General features: G+C 41.3%; 1 protein-coding gene across 8 annotated transcripts in view; it reads right to left on the reverse strand.

Moving 5' to 3' along the window:
• Positions 1-19,279, reverse strand: part of ZNF644 (zinc finger protein 644) — a 61,829-nt gene that overhangs the window by 41,880 nt on the left and 670 nt on the right. For 6 of the 8 annotated variants that reach the window (XM_042461786.1, XM_042461792.1, XM_042461791.1 and 3 more), the window contains exons 2-3: positions 18,081-18,140; positions 193-251 (exon numbers count right to left, since the gene is read on the reverse strand). The gene's annotated coding sequence lies outside the window, so the exon portion shown is untranslated. The remainder of the gene's footprint in view (positions 1-192; positions 252-18,080; positions 18,141-19,279) is intronic. The other 2 variants (XM_042461787.1, XM_042461788.1) reach the window with 1 other exon arrangement.

Genomic DNA, 19,279 nt, shown 5'->3' on the forward strand with positions numbered 1-19,279 from the left:
GTGTCTACAGAAGACCCTTAGCAGAAAATCTTAAAACACAGATAGTCTGGCAGAGGAAGAGGTTGTCCTTCACATATCCATAACAAAAAAGTGCAAACACGGTCGTCCATGACACAATTCAACTTTGATTAATCATTACTGGTTATTATTTCAACTGAATAGTAATCCACTGGTATATTAGTTGCTACTTACCGAAGCTTGCATCTTCTCACACTTTGAACTGCAAGTTGGGATCAAATGCCAAAACATACCTACAACATATAAAAACTTACTATGAAGGTTTTTTAAAGTAGTTTTATAGTACTAGTAGGGAAATATGCTGCACAAGGAGATAGTAACTAATTTGTTCTTACTAACAAACAACCACATAGTAGATTTTCTTCGTATTTATATATAAATATATAAATATTTTTATCTCATTAACAATAAATTCTATATAGACATATTCACTCCTTCAGTTTTCAATGACTATATTTTAGACATATGTTATTATTATGCAGATATTCAAATATCTTGAGTATTCCATTCCACTGACATACAGTCTGTCCTTGCCTTACGCAGGGGATCTGTTCCGGATCCCGCCGTGTAAGGTGAATTCCGCCTATGCTTGAGCCCCATTGGAAACAATGGGGCTTGTTCGCGGCGGCGCGGGAGCGTGCGGGGTGCGTGTGCCTATTCAATTGAATGGGACGCCCCGCCCCTTCCGCCCCGCGCGCGCCCCGCAGCTTGAGCGCGTATGCTCAAGGCCGCGTATGGCGTGGGCGCGCTGTATATACACATTTCCTCACAATTTCAGTTCTTCTCAAGTTAAAAACCATTAAAGTTTTGAGAAATACACTTGTCTTTTCATATTTGCTAGGGTTAGGGGCACAAGACCCCCCCATGAATATGAAAAAAAAACCCACAAATAACAAAAACACCATGTTTTTACCTGAGAAGACACCTCTCTAGGAATCTCTAGGTCCTCCAGTGCAACTCTGCGGTCAACATCTGACACTGACCACAGAACTGCACTGGAGAAGCTACAAATGCCTAGTAGAGTATTCTCTTTCAGTGCAACTTTTAAAGTTGACCCTAGAGTTGCACTGGAGGACCTAGATACTCCTAGAGAGAACATATTAATCAAATCCACAAATATCAAAGTCGCATATATGGAGGGATGAGTGTATTTCAATTTCCTTGGCAGACCTTTTCAAAATGGCAACAGGAAATGAAGGTGCATCTCTTCCTACTGCCATTTTGAGAATGACTGCAAAAGAAAATAGAAGTATTTGGAGTAGTACATGGTTATGGAGTGCATGTGGGGATGTGATGGTGTATTTTAGCAGATTTACATGCATTGGGAGGTACCTACATGATTTTGGGGCACAAATTGCCTGAAAATTCCACCAATTTTTAATGGGGCTGGTTTAGGGACTTCAAGATCCTCAAAATTGGTGTTCAATGGCTACATGAAGCTCATAGGTCACACGCTGCCCAAACCTGTTGTAGAACATCTGCAACAAAAGCCACAGACTGAAATTACAGGTGCACGTGGGGAAAGAATACACTGTATGTCTGCGATTATCATTTATCATTACTAAAGACAGCCCAGCTAGGGACTTTTTAGGCAACTGAGCTGTCAACACTATTGCATCTGTTCCAATCAGCTAAGTTCTGAAAATGTGCAGAATATTTGTGATATGTAGAAACCACACATCAACCTTACTTATCTGGCCTGAAGGATGAAAAACTTAGGCCTCTTACAGACTGCCAAAATAAAGCTGCTTCGGGTCTCTTTGGAGGTATGCTGTTTAAATGATGCATGCATCCTAAGAATCCGGAAGCTGCACCAAAGCTGCACTCCAGTGATTAGGAATGGAGTGTGGCTTTGGTGCGACCTCCAGACTCTTAGGACCCATGCATCATTTAAATAGCATACCTCCAAAGAGACTCGAAGCAGCTTTATTTTGGCAGTCTGTAACAGGCCTTAGTCTGCAAATAACTTTAAATTCATTATTACCTAAAATAGAGTATATCAAAATACAGTAATTTTTGGAAAAGGTAAAGAGATTAAAAGACATTGTCTGAATGATCTGAAAGAATAATTTTTACCTCAAAGATACAGATTACCTTGGGATAAGAGAAGAATCCACCACTCAGGCTATAAAATTTGATACCTAGTTTGCGGAGGGGGCAAAATGAAGAGTGGCAGACCAACTTCAAGCAGAGAAGAGCATATTTGCAAGGACTATTATAATAGTGTACACATCCCTTATTTTTCATCATATCTGTTTACTATGCTTAAGAATACATATGAAATGGCTAAACATACTGCCACGAAATTTTCAGTGTTCCTAATATAGTTAGAAAATTTAATCTAGCCTTTATTTAGGGACAATGGTTTATACACAGATATCCAGCTTCTTTAGAGCTAGGGTTAATTCTTATAGCTCACGCATATAACTAGATATGAATCAGATGTTTTTTCACCATCATAAATATTTCTGGAACAGGAGGACCAATGTCATTTTTATTACAATATATGCTGAAATATCTAGCCATATGTAATGCTTGTCAAAATATTTTAGCATTTACAACAAAATCAAGAGAAAGATGAAGAAGCAGCACATCAAAACATTACAGCAAGCAGCAATACGGCTGCACCAGCATTGATGTTTAGTAGCCATTTTGTTTTTGTATCAAACACTGAAAATTCTGTACTTCTTATTGCACTCTCTCTTTAAACCTGAAGGTGGCAATGATTAACTCATACTGTACTGTCCTCCATTTTTCTAAAGCTTACACTGAAAGAGATTGCTATCTAACACCATTTCCATTAGCATTTTTACTACAGAATGGCATAGCAAGATTATTCTCATTTCAATATTACACTGGTGCCTTCTTTCAGGCAGCAAAGAAACATGAAAGTTTATTTTCTTTGAATCCTGCCTTTCTTCTGGCATGAGACCAAAGGCACATTAGTTTGAAAAGACAAAGATTGTGAAAATGGATGTTTGACATAAAATTATAAATATTAAATAAAAATTATAATAAAAACACTTAATTACAATAGTTAATAAAATGTTTAAAAGTAAATAAAATAAAATCACTGTAAATGCCATTGGAGGAATTTCTCTACCACACTAATGGAAACCTAAAAGCCCAAGGCCTGCCTAAATAAAAGAAAGTCTTCACCTGCCCGAGAAAGAACAGTAGATAGAGGCCAACCAAGCCTCCCAGGGGAAGAAATTCCACAAACTGGAAGCAGCCACCTGTGGTGTTGGCAGGACAGAGAGAAAGCCAACCCCAAAGATCTTAGGCTAAGCAGGTTTATAGAAGTGGGAATTACCATATATACTCTACTATAGGTATGCCCCAAAATGGACTCCAAAATCATGGGCAGACTTATATACAGGGCAATAAGTTAATATTGCCCATCCTCCCTCTCCCTCCCTCCCTCGTGTTATCCCTCGGGGGGGGTGCCAAGCGAACAAACAGCTGGGGAGGGGCAAGAGAACAGAGAGATATGGTATGGCCCAGGCTTGTGCCCCAGTTGTTGCAAGCCTGAACCTAGAAATCCTTGGGCTGAATTTCAGAGGGGGGAGTCTACCGTTTGGCAAGCCATGAGCCTGGAAATCTTGGTGGTAAAGGGAAGATGGGGGGGGGTCCTACCCATTTTGCAATCCATGAGCCTGGAAATGATGGGGGTGAAGAGCAGGGAGAAAGAGAATTTTGTACCCCATTTTCAAGCCATGAGCCTGGAAATCTGGGTGGTAAAGGGAAGGGGGGGGGGTTCTACCCTGTTTGCAAGCCATGAGCCTTAGAGATGCTTTTGGTAAAGAGAAGTGTGTGTGTGTGTGTGTGTGTGTGTGCGCGCGCGTGCACATGCACACACCCAGGCTTGTTTTCCCATTTTCCATGCCAATACTGTGACCCATGGGAGAGGTCCAGATAGGGAGATGTAGGGAGGGAAGTGATACTTTGTTTTCTCCCTTGGATATTTTGTAACATGCTCCAGTGTTTGACCCTTGACTTATGCACAGATCATATCAAAATCCATGATTTTGGCCCCTAAAACTGCCCTCAACTTAAACGTGAGGTCGACTTATACATGAGCATATACAGTACATGTTTCCTGTAACAACTCCTGGTCAGAAGTATGGCTGCAGCATTTTGGACCCACTGAAGTTACTGAAGGCAGTCCCATGTAAAATGTATTACAGTAATCCAAACAGGACTCAAGTTATATGCATGCATCATTTCCAGATCTGGTTAAATGGCACAGCAAGCATATTCGTTTTAGCTGTACAAATGCATTCCTGGCCACTGCCGAAACCTGAGCATCCAGGCTCAAATTCAAATCCAGGAGTATGTCTGAGCTGTGAAACTGAGATTGCAGGGGAGTGTAACCCATTCAGTACAGGATGAATCCCTATTCCTTGTTCCATCTTTCTGACCAGGATCACCTCTATCTTCCCTGGATTAAGTTTCAACATCTGTTCTTATCCAGTCCATTACTGACAACAGACACTGCTTTGAAAGTGAAACAGCTTCCTTGGAGTTAAGACAGTTAGGAGAGTCAGAGATGGGTATCAGCATACTGATTACACTGACCCCCAAACTTCCAGATAACCTCTGCCAGCAGTTTTATGTAGATATTAAACAGCATGAGGAACAAAACTGAGATATTAGGGGCTCCACAGGCCAACGAGTTACAGAAGCAAACAGGAATCCTCAGGGACCACTTTCTGAGTTTGCCCCTCCATGAAGGGCCAGAACTGCTGTAAAACAGCAAGAGGTAGCCCAGCAGATCAACGGTATCAAAAGCCACTGAAAGATCCAGCATAACTAATAGGAATATACTACCTCTGTGCTACTGTCCGTATAGGTCGGACAGTCATCCACCAAAGCTGCTTCTGTCCCACAATCAGGCCTGCAGGCAGACTGAAATGGACCCTGGAAGGCCACCATTGCCCAGGTAAGGGATACTGGATCAATAATTATCCACTATTAATTATTGGGATCCAGGGAGGATTTTTTCAGTAGTGGCTTCACCACCACCTCTTTTAGGTAGGCTGCGAACCTGTCTTGTCATAGCAGAGCATTCACTGCTCCCCTTACCTACTCAGCCAGCCCTCCTCTGGCTGCTTTTATGAGCCAGGAAGAACACAGGTCCAGTATGCACATAATGGGTCTTAGATCACCAAAAATTCTGTCCACATTCTCAGGCTGTGGAAACTGAAACTTATCAAACAACATGGGACAAGCAGGAGCCAAGGTTACCTCCAGTGAATTTGTGTCATCTACAGCATGTGGTTTCCATGTGGATCTGAATAATTTTGTCTGCAAAGTGTTGTGCAGATTGTTCCCAGCAAGTTATTGAGTGATCTACATTCTAGTAAGGCAGAACTCAGAAGGCCTCTGTCTGATCAGTCAGTAACTTGCTGGGAACAAGGCCGCAGGTTGCCTACCCCTGCTGTAGAATGTACACCTTTGGCAGGTTTCATTATTATCGATTTTATTGATTGTATGTACAGCGCTGTGTAAATCTACAGCACTATACAGCACACCCGCATCATACGTGGGCGCGCTTTACGCGGCTTGAGCATACGCGCTGAAGCCGTGGGGCGCGCGCAGGGCAGAAGGGGCGGTGTGTCCCATTCAATTGAATGGGCACGCGCATGCCCGTTGCGCCCCGCGCGCACGAGCCCCATTCTTTCCAATGGGGCTTGAGCATAGGCGGGATTTGCCTTACGCGTAGGGATCCGGAACGGATCCCCACGTAAGGCGAGGGCCGACTGTATGTATAAATAAATAAATAAATAAATAAAGAAGAAGAAGAAGAAGAAGAAGAGCTCCTCCAGATGACACTGTGAAGATGCAATTGTGGTAAACTATCTCTTCACTGCCACTACCAACATTGCATAGGATTTCTAATAGGCTCTATGTGTTTGGTTGCACCTGCTCTTTTTAACACCATTGTCTCCAACTCACTTGCTTCATCTCTACCAGCTCCCTAGGAAGCCAAAGTCTCACACGTCTCCACCCTGTGAGAGGGCATTCTTGGGAGTGATTACAACCAGCTCAAGAGCTTTCCTCTAATGTATTTGGGCCATCCAATATCTTGTTGCTATGGGCATGGAGCCACTGTGAGGGACCCTTTTAGCCACCTCCATTACCCATATTACCCTGTGAGTATTGTTCTTCTTAAAATATCCCAAAACCCAAGCTTAATGTACCACCAGTCTCTCTCTTCCAATTCTCACAGCTATTCATCTTTTTTCCCCCACCTCCTCCAGATGTGTATGAAGTAACACCTGGCCAGACAACCAATATGGAGAGTAAATCTGAGGTTTGGAGGGAAAAGCAGAGGATACACATTTTGGCTATTCCAAGGTGCCAGCCTTGAGCTTATCTGAGATGTTACACTGAACTTTCAAGGTATTCAAAGTGCCTACAAGTTCCACAACAACTATAATGACAAGGCCCCATATTTCTCCCTAGCTTCCTGAAATAAGACCACAGGGGACAGGATCAGACTGACGAGCTGGACCAAAACTAACAACAAGAATTTCAACAAGGATAGTTACATCTAGGCCAGAAAAATGAAACGTACAAATAGATAAAAGGTAATACTTGGTTTATAAGCTGAACAAATGAAAAGGATCTAGGAGGCTTTGTGACCACAACCTAAATAGGATGCTTCGACAGTTGTGCCACTCTATTCTCACGTGGTCAGACCCCACCTGGAATACTGAGTCCAGTTCTGGGTACCACAATTCAAGGATACTGAAAAGCTGGAATATGTTCAAAGGAGGATAATGAAGATGACCAAAGGTCTGGAAACAAACCCGTATGAGTAACAGTTTAAGAAGCTGGGTACATTAAGCTCAAAGAAGAGATAACTGAGAGGGGACATGATAACCGCCTATAAATATCTAAAGAGATGTAATACAGAAGATGGAGAAAATTTGTTTTTTGCTGCTCCAGAAACCAAAACATGAACCAGTGGACTGAAATTACAAGATAAGAGATTCTATCTAAACATTAGAAGAACCTCTTTACTGTCCCAGAGGGTGATGGACTCTCCTTCTTTGGAGGTCTTTAAACTGCAGTTGGACAACTTTGTTTTTTTTTTCCTGCATGGCAGGACTGCACTAAATGGCTCTTGCAACCACTTCAAATTCTTGTGATTCTATTATCTGTATAATATTACTCTGGAAGAAGTGCAACCTAATTGTTATTGTTGTGTACCTTCAAGCATGGATAAGCCATTTTGAATACGTTTAAGTCATTTTTGCTAATTTATTCACTGCTTTATGCTCATAAGTGCTCCAATACTTGACTTAAAACCTAAGTTTCAACTAAATTTCAAACAATCAGATAACACAAGATATAACTGTCCCCCAATTGTACATGAAGTATTTATTTTATTTTATTTCATTTCATTTGTATGCCACCTTTCCCCCAGAAGGGACCCAAGGTGGCTCACAGATAAAAACATTTTTTAAACTGTATAATAAATTTTAAACAACTCTTGGCTAGCCTCCCATGGGATGGAGTTCTAGAGGGTGAGAGTAGCCGAGAAAACCCTCTCCCTTGACCTCAACAAGAAAGCCTGTGATGGTAGTGGGATCGAGAGAAAGCCTTCCCCGACAATCATACTATTCTGGCCAGTTCATATGGAGAGATATGGTGCTTCAAATAATCTGGACTTAGGCTATAAAGGGATTTATAGGTCATGACCAGCACTTTGAATTGTGCCCAGAAATGAACTGGTAGCCAGTGAAGCTGTTTCAAAAAAGCTCCCTGTAGCTGGCCCTGGTCAGCATTCTAGCTGTGGCATTTTGAACCCGTTGAAGTATCCACACAGTTTCCAAAGGCAGCCCCACATAGAGTATGTTATAGTAGTCAAAAGGGGATGCAATCAAGGCACATGTCACCATAGCCAGATCTGATATCTCAAGAAATGTGAGTTGCTGGAGCACAAGTTTTAACTGTATGAATGCATTCCTGGACACTGCTGAGACCTGAGCATCCAGGCTCAGAGTTTTGAGTACAGGAGCACACGCAAACTGCAAGCCTGAGACTTCAGAGGGAGTGTAACCTTGTCCAGCACAGGCAAAGTCCCTATTCCCTGATCTGCCTTATGACTGACCAAGAGTACTTCTGTTTTGTCTGGATTAAGTTTCAATTTGTTTGCCCTCATCCAGTCCATTAATGACAGAAGACATAGGTTTGGTACAGAGACAGCTTCCTTGAAATTTGTTTTTTGCTGGAAAGGAGAGTGACATCACACCCCAAAACTCCAGATGACCTCTCCCAGTCGTTTGAATAACATGGGTGAAAGAACAGAAACCCATGGGACCCCACAGGCCAACAGCCAGGGGGTCAAACAGAAGCCCCCCAACACCACCTTCTGAGATCACCTCTCCAAGAAAGACTGGAACCACTGCATAACAGTACCCCCAAGTGCCATCTCTGAGAGGTAACCCAGAGGTATTACCATAGTTGATGGTATCAATAGCTGCCAAGAAAACCAGCAGGACCAATAGGAACACACTCCTCCAGTCCAGGTCATCCACCAAGGCAACCAAAGCTGTCACCATGTCATCAAGAAACCCATGGAGGTCAAACCTGTGGAGGAAACCACCATTCTCTCCAGAACCCTGCCCAAGAAAGGAATGTTGAGGCCTCTTTAAGCAGGATGGAAACCTCCCTTGCAGATGCTCTGAGTCCCAGTGAGTCTAAACCCTACCAGGTAGTGTTCAGTCCAGGACAATGAAACTATCCAAAGTTCTTCCACACCCAGATCACAGTCATCCTGCTCAGAGCAAAAAAAAAACAGATCCAGACTGTGTCCTACAGCATGTATAAAGAGCCTAAGTACTTGGATACAAAAACAAACAAGCAAACATGTGGACCTTGCCTTCAAGCCTACAATCTAAAAGAAAGAAAACTTTATGGACAAGACATAGAACACTGGATATTCTTACAGAAGATAACCCTAAGATTAACAAATATATTCATTACACTAAGAGAGAGGATTTATGGCTGCATAATGTTGTTCAATTCTAAATACTGAAGCATTCGCTGGCTTAAATTGACCACTTTGAGGACTGTAAAAAAGTCCTCTACAGAAAGCCTTCTTGTTCCATATTTCCCAAAGAAAATACAAATTACAGTAGTCAGTACTAAGCCTTGTCCGATGCTCATTGTTCAGACCTTTCTAAATATGTTAGAATTTAACAATACCATTTTATTTAAAATCCCTTCCTAGTGATATCTGTTCAGAGAAATATTCATTTGCTGGATATTTAACACCATCACAGTCCTTCCAAGTTCAGCACCCAGTTTATTCCAGTTGTTATACCTTTAAAATATATTGTAGACACTGTTGCAAACTTTCACTGAAGTACTTCCTGAAGTCACTGTGCTGTTCCCCACCACGATGGAAACACTATCATAATCATTTAGGGGCTGTCCTCACGGGCCAAGAGACCCATGTTTTCCCTGGGTTCACATGCTTAGTCCGGAGCAGGATCAAGCATTTCTGGTATGATCCTGGCACCAAGGGTTCTTAACACAGGTCAAAATGACCTGCCAGTTCTGCAGTAACCTCCTGCAGATTGGACAGGCCCGTGTAGCAAAGCACCCCATTTTCATATCAGACACAGCAACAGGGGACTTATCAGTAGCAGGAAGGTAAGGGGTGCACAGTGGTGGTGGATCCATGGTGCTGGCCCAGGGGTTGGGACTAGAGTCAGGATAGCATGAACTTGGCCCATCTTCTCAGCCCTCTAGTAATTTACATTAGCTCTTAAATTAACTACACTTCTTTCCACTACCAAGTAAAGATTTATTATTATTCTCCCCCCCCCCCTCCCCCATCTTCATCATGTTCTCTTCAGTCAAAGACAGTTCCTTGAAATCTGCTGGACTTCAGTCAGTTGGGACAAACAAGTAATATTAACTTCAATTGGTATATCCTGTATATGACTAACACTGGATTTATCCCTCAGATATTAACCATATTATCCAAGAAAAGCACTGTTACCTTAAACATCATATTTATCCCAATAAATTTATGAAACTATTGACAATTATTAGCATTTTAAATTGTTAATTACTGGAGGAAAAGGTAATTAAAAATATTAAATTATGATACAACATCTTCTTTACTGGAGAAAAAATTAGAACAGATGGAAGAAAGTGTATTTTTCTTATAAATTTAGTTAATTCCCAGAATAGCCCAATTAGCTGTAAGACCATAATGCCACATTTAACTGGAAAGAAAATGTTAAGCTGGAAAAAGTATTTTCTGCCAAATATATACGTAGTTACATATGTAGTTGGCAAACACAAAGAAACCTTTCCTCATGAGACTAGTTCTATTTGGGGCTATTTAGTTTAGAAAAAAGGTGTGTATGGGGGAGACCATATAGGGGTGTACAAAATTATGCATGATGCTGAGGAAGAGTTCTTCTCCCACTCTCATAATACAATTAACTCAGGGTCATGAGATCAACCCGGAAAGTGGAAGATTCATGACAGATTAAAGAATTTATGTACACATCACATAATGAAAGAGCCAGCATGGTGGAGCACTTAGCTCTGACTCTGGAGATCAGGGTTCAAATTCCTGTTCAGTCATGGAAGCCTCAGGGGAAAGCAAAGGCAACACCCCCAACCCCAACATATCTTGCCAAGAAAACCTATGGCCTTAGGGTCACCGTAAATCAGAAATGACTTGAAGACATGTGCACGCATGTACATGCACACACACAGTAAAAAACAAAAACAAGTTCTACAAGATGCTGTGAAGGCTTCCAATTTGAATGGGTTTAAATTAAACAAATTCACAGAGAATAAAGCTATCAGCGATTACTGATCAGTACCAGAAGTAGTATACATCTAATATCACTTGCTGGGGAACACAAACAGTAGGGTGCTATCGAACCCATGTCATATTTGTGGACTTCTCACAGGTATCGTTGGCCATTGCTGGATAAAATCAACCCTTGGTCTGAACATTTAAGGCTGTTTTAAAGTTTTTATATTTGGTATTTCTTTTGGATCAGATCTCATGCTTAGGAAAAGAGATGATACTGGAATTATCAGAACAGAAAAAATATCGCTTCACAACCTCACAACCTCTAAGGAAAGCAATGTATCTTGCTACTTCTGTGAAGCTAAATGTTTTGGAGCAGCAGTGAAGAGAACTAGGGCCATGAAGAAACACATAAAACTTATTCCTAAAACTTTCTCTGGCCTATTATCAAAGTTTAAAGGAACACCTAGCATAGGTCTGGATCAAACTACACTGCAGAATACATCAAGCAAAGAAGGTGACATTTTCTTCCACAGATGCATAGAGCCAATTTTTTAACAGTGTGGCCTATTTTTGCCACAAAGCTACATTCACACAGTATGGCATAAGGTATCAGATCGATGCACAGTGCTTGGTGCCACCTAAAGTGTGGTGACATTATCTGTAAGTATGGCCTTGGCGAAATTAAATAAATAAATAATCACATAATAGTCTACAGGAATTATAGCTAATGATGTTCTTTCAGTCTGACTCTTGCCTTTAGTTGTCCACCCCATGAAAAACAAAACAGGAGTCCTCTTTACATTACATTAATTGTAACATTAAATTGTTGTTGTGTGCCTTCAAGTCGTTTCCAACTTATGGTGATCCTAAGGCAAACCTATCATGGGGTTTTCTTGGCAGGATTCTTCAGAGAGTGCTTGTCATTGCCTTCCTTGGAGGATGAGGGAGTGTGAGTTGTCCAGGGTCACCTAGTGGGTTTACATGGCTGAGCTGAGATTTGAATTCTGGCCTCCTTACATTAACTGAACAGCAGATACTTGAAAATAGAAGAGCCTGGCTGCCTGCCTACTCAACAAGTTGTTTGCTTAAAGTTAAAGGTCTTAAAACTGGGTCAAATTATTCATACAAAAGAAGATTTCTTATTTCCCCAGCTCTGACCATCTGGGTCAAAGGCCATGAAATAAGACTTAAAAATCAAAAACTAGATGTTTATCCAGCAAATAAATACTATCCAGAAACCATGTTCCAATGTCAAGGTAAACCACTGTTTATCATAAGCAGAAAGAATTGCTACTACTCTGGGCTCTGGTATTCCCACTCCATCTCCACAAACATTACTGCAAGACATTTGGGACCTTCAGTTATTGTTTCAGATTAACAAGTTAGGGTTACATTCAGTTTAACAGTTATCATTAATGTGAGTCCTACTGTATTTTCTTTTTATGAAACTGTTAAGATATATTGCAAGCAACTGCAAGGTCCAACATTTCTCTGTGGTAACAGATCTTTGGAGTCCAGATTCTTAAACAATCAGTTCACAAGTTCTCTATCCATTCACATGAGTAATTTCTTTTAATGGAAAAGGCAATATGACACAAACTTGGAAAAAATGTCAACTCAGGTATTTTTCATTTACAGGTGTCCAGTGATATTATAGTTTCATGCTGGGAGAACTGCTATCTGCACATAGCAAGATGATGGACATGGATCTCACTACTAATTATACTGACCAACAACCAAAAGGAACTCTCCGTTCATTCCAGCAATGAGTGGCTAGAATCCTGTTAGTGATGTATGGTGGAGTTACTTACCTCAATGTAAATCAGTGGTTCCCAAATGATGGGGCGGGACCCAGGGTGGAGGGAAGAGTTGCTGGGGGGGGGGGGCACAAGACTTGGAGGCTGTGATTCCTCCTCTCAAACTTTTTTGTGTGTAAAATTTACACATGCACTGAGACAAATATTGAATTTACTTAAATTAAACTGTTTTAATTTGAACAATGCTATTTCCTTATGAAATGTTAAAACTGTGAATATACATGAATATGAGACTGGAAATACACACACTTAATAAACAAAATATTTTTATTCATATACTATGTCGAGTGGGCAGGGTGATGTCTGCATGTAGTAAAGGGAGGTCCCAAGGGTAAAAAGTTTCAGCACCACTGCCATAAATCATATTTTTACTGGGACACGGTGGCAGGGACAGAAATCAAAGCCATTCTTACTATAACACGGTGCTGCCCCGCCAACTCTGACTGCCCTACTTTACCTCTCAACAGCAATTGCTATCAACTCCTATCCCATCATTGCACCATCCCCAGCACCTTTTCATCTGCTGTTGCACCACCAGCATAGTTGGGCCAGCAAGCAGGATCCCGGTTAGGGGAGTACTTGATTATTCACACTTTCTCATCAAGAGGTCAACATGTGATCTGGCTGTTTGAGAAGTAAAAATATGGATCTCAATGTACTAGATTCTACAAAGTGCCTCTAGCGATGATAGGCTACAGCTGAAGTTTTCCTGTAATTTAAGAACTCAACATGTGAACTCTGCATTTCAGAAATCAGCAATGAGGAGTCACGCTTTCTGAAGTGAATAAAGACACCATTGTCATTTTTAATAGTTGTCAAATCAGCACCAACATGAGATGTCCCTCAGCTGCCTTGTAGTTTAAAGGGTGCATTCCAAAACAAAAAGAATGTTTCTGTTTTCATCACTAGTACTGGCTGCAAGAGTACAAAACTAACATTTTGATTCAAGCATACTACCATAAACTGAAATTATCAAAGATCTAGATCATTTTAGATAAGCACTAGAAATACTATGGTCAATATGGCTGACACCACAAATTTAACAGAAAGGAAAGTAGGACAGAGAATTAATTTCCTTCTGCAAACCAGTCATCTGAAAAACTGAGATTCTGCACATTTATTTACCATCTATTAGGAGCAAGTGGGTGACAGAAAACAAGAAGCTTCCCTGCTGCCTCCAACCTGGAGGAAACTTAGCACTTGAGACAACTCAAATGCTGAGACAAAATTACAGGAAGTTTGGAGATATATTCTGTAGCCTTCACTTTTCTGGGCTTAGGATATAAAGCCTGATACTTCCTAGAAAGTTATCCTAAGGCAGTTTGTCATGGACAATGAGATTTTCTTCAATCATATATGTACTACATTTTAAACAGCCAGATGTTTTAAAACCAAGCTTGATTAGTAAGCTTTCAGATGAGCTAGTTGAGTGCTGGGACAGCATTACACTTCAAAGCCTCTGGGAGAGAGCTAAAGCAGCAGTTATGCACAAGACACAAATCTGCATAAGTGAATGGGGGCAGGTTGCTTTTTTCCATTCCAGCAAGAGTACTGTCAAGTGGTGGTACCTTGACCAGTGCTTGTTCCTAAGTCATTAGCTGCTGGTCCCTAGAGTATGTCTATGAAAGAAACACCAGTATTCAATGTTGGCACAACAGTGACAAACTGGGAGAGGGGAATGTGCACCCCACATAAGGCAGCTTACACGGCTATAGAGTATCTCTGGCCTTCAGGCTGTTTTTCAGGAAATGCAGGGCATGCTGTAAGGAGAGCCAGTTGACATTCATATGCAACTGAAAAACTGCAATTGCACTTCTGATCAACAGCTGAGCTGCTCTGATGGCATAGTCCATGTCTACACAGGACAGAAAACTCCTGGAGAAAGGAGGAGTATCCCCTCTTATCTGGGCATTATGGAGTGATGCCAGGCAGCTGTTCACATGCATACCCCACTGCGCTGTCCACCACTGCCACCACAAATTGTCCCCTCTGAAGCCAAAATCAAGGCACCCATGTCAATCATATGACTGGCCTCCACATTCTGACCTCAGAGGAAGCGACCAGCACAGTCACCGCCAGTGGGTGGCACAGCAGGAGACTGTGTAAACAGCCACCCAGTGTTGCTCCAGAGGGCTCTAGGTTTTTCTGAGAAGATCTGGAAAAAATATGAGTTTTTAAAGGTTTTAAGGGTGGCATAATGCGGGTTCAGTGCTGAACTGGCTGTACATCATTAGAGGATGGTCTGCCCCAGAATTGTGGACTGGGCTCTGCTTCGTCTGGGCTGACTGCCAGGATGATGTATTCTTTAGGCTGTGTAGACATGGCCATAAAGGATTTACCGATCTGTCAGCGATACTATTACTCCCTTTGACCTACTGCACTATTACAAACAGCCGACAAGATAATCAGCACAGTTCACATTCTCCCTTTTAGATCTGAAGAGTTACTGGCTCTTCAAGGCCTGAAAATGACTTCATGGGCTTTTTCTCTTCCTAGAAGTGAGGAAGAGGCCTGAGCTTCAACTCCAGAAGACACCATTGTGTGAGAAATGGCCAGATTCTAGAGTCTTGTATCAGGGTTCACATCTTCTTCCAGCCCTTAAAACTAAAAACTTAACCTTTGAAGTACATGATTTCATCAGAGAAACGGAAAGAACCCCCCCCCAAAAAAAAAACAATATGCTGCAGATTTGAGCAGGAGTGGGATACTGTAATTATGTCTTCACAGTGGGCTTCCCATATATATCTGTTGGGGCAACTGTGAGAAGAGAATTCTGGACTAAAACAGGACACTACTCTATTCTAGTACCGCTAGAAGGAGCCCTGGGGGCGCAGTGGTTAAATGCCTGTACTGTAGTCACTCACTCAAAACCATAATGTTGCGAGTTCAATACCAGCAAAAGGGCTCAAGCTCGACTCAGGCTTGCATCCTTCTGAGGAGGTCGCTAAAATGAGGACCCAGATTGTTGGGGGCAATTAGCTTACAGTTGTAAACCGCTTAGACACTGTTAGTTCAGTATGAAGCGGTATATAAATGAAGCTGTTTGTTTTTTTTTTTGTATTCTGTTTTCAAAGCTAACAGCTACCCCTGCATCCTTCTAGTCTAAGCTTTTGGTGTCTGGTTGCTTGCAAGAAGAAATATGCCCTGTTGTGCATTTTAGAGCTATAATTTTTTTTTCCTTTCTACCTTCTAGCAATTTGGAGAATGCCAAGCATGGCACTTCATAGTCATTCTTTCTTTTCTACAGATGGAGGAGAAATGATGGGACATAGCAAGATGTTTGGATAGCTACTAGTCAATATGAAACAGAGATACAGCATTGCAGCATGTGAATAAGAAGACTGCCTTCTGGTGCCATCATTTATTCCAACTTTGGCAATGGCAAATACTGAACAAAGCTAGTCAAACAGTATGCAGAAAATTTATGTAGTAAAAACCTATTCTAAGTGGAATTATTAAATTGAATTCTCAGGAATTCCCACTGATTTCTTAGGTATGTCAGTAATGTGTTAGTACTGTTCTTGTAAATATCACTAGACAAAATTTAAAACCACTAACAAAAGACAAAATTGACAAAATATAGTGGGCTCTTGGTATCTGCTGAGGTTTGGTTCCAGGACACACACACACACACAGCCCGGATACCAAAATCAATGGACGTTCAAGTCCCAATAAACATACTGGACATTAATGAAATGGCAAAATCAATCTTTGTTTTTTGGAATTTGTATATGTGTGTGTGTATATATATATATATGGAATATTTTCAAGCCATTGATGCTTGAATCCATGGATAAATAATCTGTGGATATGAAGGGGTGACAGTATCATATCTTAAGCAATTTTCTTGGATGCTTCACTAAAACAGAAAAAACAATAAGCATTAGCAATCACTGAGGCTGGAGCAAGATTGTTTTTCTGCTGCTCCAGAAACCAGGACAGTGGATTCAAATTACAGAAGACACTCCACCTCAACATTAGGAAGAACTTCCTGACAGCAAGAGCTGTTCAACAGTGGAACACATTCCCTTGGAGTGTGATGAAGCCTTTTTCTTTGGATGTTTTTAAAGAGAGGCTGGATGACCATCTGTTGAGGTTGTTTTGATTCTGTGTTCCTGCATGGCAGGGAGCTAGACTTGATGGCCCTTGAGGTCTTGTCCAACTCTACAATTCTGATTCGATGGTTACCCTCAACTTTGTATTTGCCCTACTGAATTCAACATATTTTAAAGTTATTATGTTTTGGGTGTTTGCATCATCAAAAGAGACCCAGTTAGTTAAGTCAGTGTCTAACATATGCTACACTAAGTTTCGCACTGTTAAGATGTGGGGGCAACTTCCATTACAAAGAATGGTTTAATCCAGGAGTTCTCAAACAGTGGGGCAGGACCTCCAGGGGCATGCGCAGGTTGCTCAAGGGGAGAATGAGAATTGGAAGCTCTGATCTCTCGTCTTCCCAAACTTTGTTATGTGTAAAATTACACGTTTAAAGCAGAACTATTGATTTACTTTATAAACAATGTTCTAATTTGATTGGTATTATTCCCTTGTTAAAATGTTAAAATGTGAATGCATATACAGCATTGAGAATGAAATACAACCACTAAATAAACCAAATAATTTTATTCATATTACTATCCGGGGGGGTGGGGGGGGGGGACGGTTACGGACGCGTCTGCATGGGATTAAGTCCCAACATTTAAAAGTTTGAGTACCACTGGCTTAATTACTTATGCTAGGAGTCAAACAATCTACCTAAGTTAGGGCCTGAACAGACAGAGCAAAATAAAGCTCCTTCAGGTCACTTTGGAGGTATGCTGTTTAAATGACACACGCATCTTAAGAGGCCAGAAGCTGCTCCAAATCTGCATCCCAGTCCTTAAGACTGGAATATGGCTTTGGTGTGGCTTCTGGCCTCTTAGGATGCATGCATCATTTGAACAGCATACCTCCAAAGTGACCTGAAGGAGCTTTATTTTGGTCTGTCTGTTTGGGCCCTTAGAATAAATATTTTACTGAAAAAGAGGCTATGCATTCCCTTTATTTTTGCTTTCCACAAGAATCAAATGTCAGAGAATTGGCCAAAACCATGATGCAGACTCACACTCTTTCCCTCCATGCTTCCCATCTGTGCCTTAATACACACACATATGGGAAAGTAACAGCTATGATTAGTTTATCACCTCCCTCAATTGTAAGGGAAAATAAATCAGATCTCCCAGGTCTCTGTTGAGCCACTAATATCACCTCTGCTGATATAAAAACTCTGTCGCTCTTAACTTTCCTTACATTGCTTCCCCACAAGAAGATTGTCTTGTTTTGTGGAAATAATAAAATATACACAACACTAACACACACTCAAGAGTATCTTGCTCTGTTAAGTTTGACGTTGAAAGCATCTCTTCCATACTGTTTGTAAAACAAGCAAACCCTTGAACTCTTCTTACCTATCCTATAGCAGCAACATTCTCCTGTTCCACTTGTTTTTCACATCTTGAAACATTCATCTAAGAGAAAGTAAGGAATGCCAAACGTTAGTTGACCCATGCAAACATAAACTGAAAACATAATTATGAATTCCTGGGAGCGACAGTTGCATCACAATGCCCTGGTTAATGTTTGCTCACCAACGTATTAGTTTTTCTCTTACTGTACCAGTAAATAAGTAAGGAAAGGGCAACAAGTGTGTGTATATAGGTGTATGTATGTATGTACGGGTGCATATGTGTGTGTACTCATATGGTTTATACAGCTTATAAGGATATGTATATAGCACACTCTCTCAACGTCAGAGGAAGGCAATAGCAGACCTTGCCTAAAAAACCTTGTCAAGTAAACACTGTGGTAAAGTCACCACATGCCAGAAACTACTTGTAGGCACACAACAACACATATGTACCATGGGCCCTTGGTATTTGCTGAGCTTGACTCCAGGAGAACCAAAATCTGTGGGTGTTGAAGTCCCATTAAATACAACGGCAGAGTGAAATGGTGTCCCTTACACAAAATAGCAAAATAAAGGTTTGCTGTTTGGGATGCATACTGTATTGCTATGTCAAGGCGTGGATGCTTGAATCTGTGGATATGTAATGCAGTATAATGACATCTCGGAGTGTATTGGAGTCTCCTTCATTGGGGGTCTTTAAGCAGAGGCTGGGTGGTGCTTTGATTGGGAGTTCCTGCATGGCAGAATAAAGGGGTGGGACTGGATCAGGGCCCTTGGGGTCTCTTCCAACTCTATGATCCTATCACTACATATGTACAGCTGGCCCTCCATATCCAAGATTTTTAATACACAATTCAAGCGTCCATGGATTGAAAATAGTTTTAAGAAAGTACAAATTCCAAGTATCGAACCCTGGTTTCCCCATTTTACACAAGGGACACCATTTTGCTCTGCCAGTGTATTTAAAGGGACTGGAGCATCCACGGATTTTGTTATTGGCGGGGGTTCCTGGAACCGAACTACAACTCCCAGAATTCCACAGCATGGAGCCATGACACTTAAAACCCCGATTATTTCTCCAGTGTGGACTCCTTTCAGATGCTGCAAAAGGCGTTAAACAGGGGAGGAAGCGAGCATTCAGGGCCTACAAAGCGGAGGACAATGCAGGGCCTGGTTTGGGAAGGCGAGGCAAAGCTTAAT

This window comes from Sceloporus undulatus, chromosome 4 (genome assembly GCF_019175285.1).
Source record: "Sceloporus undulatus isolate JIND9_A2432 ecotype Alabama chromosome 4, SceUnd_v1.1, whole genome shotgun sequence".
In the NCBI taxonomy this organism is placed as follows: Eukaryota; Metazoa; Chordata; class Lepidosauria; order Squamata; family Phrynosomatidae; genus Sceloporus; species Sceloporus undulatus.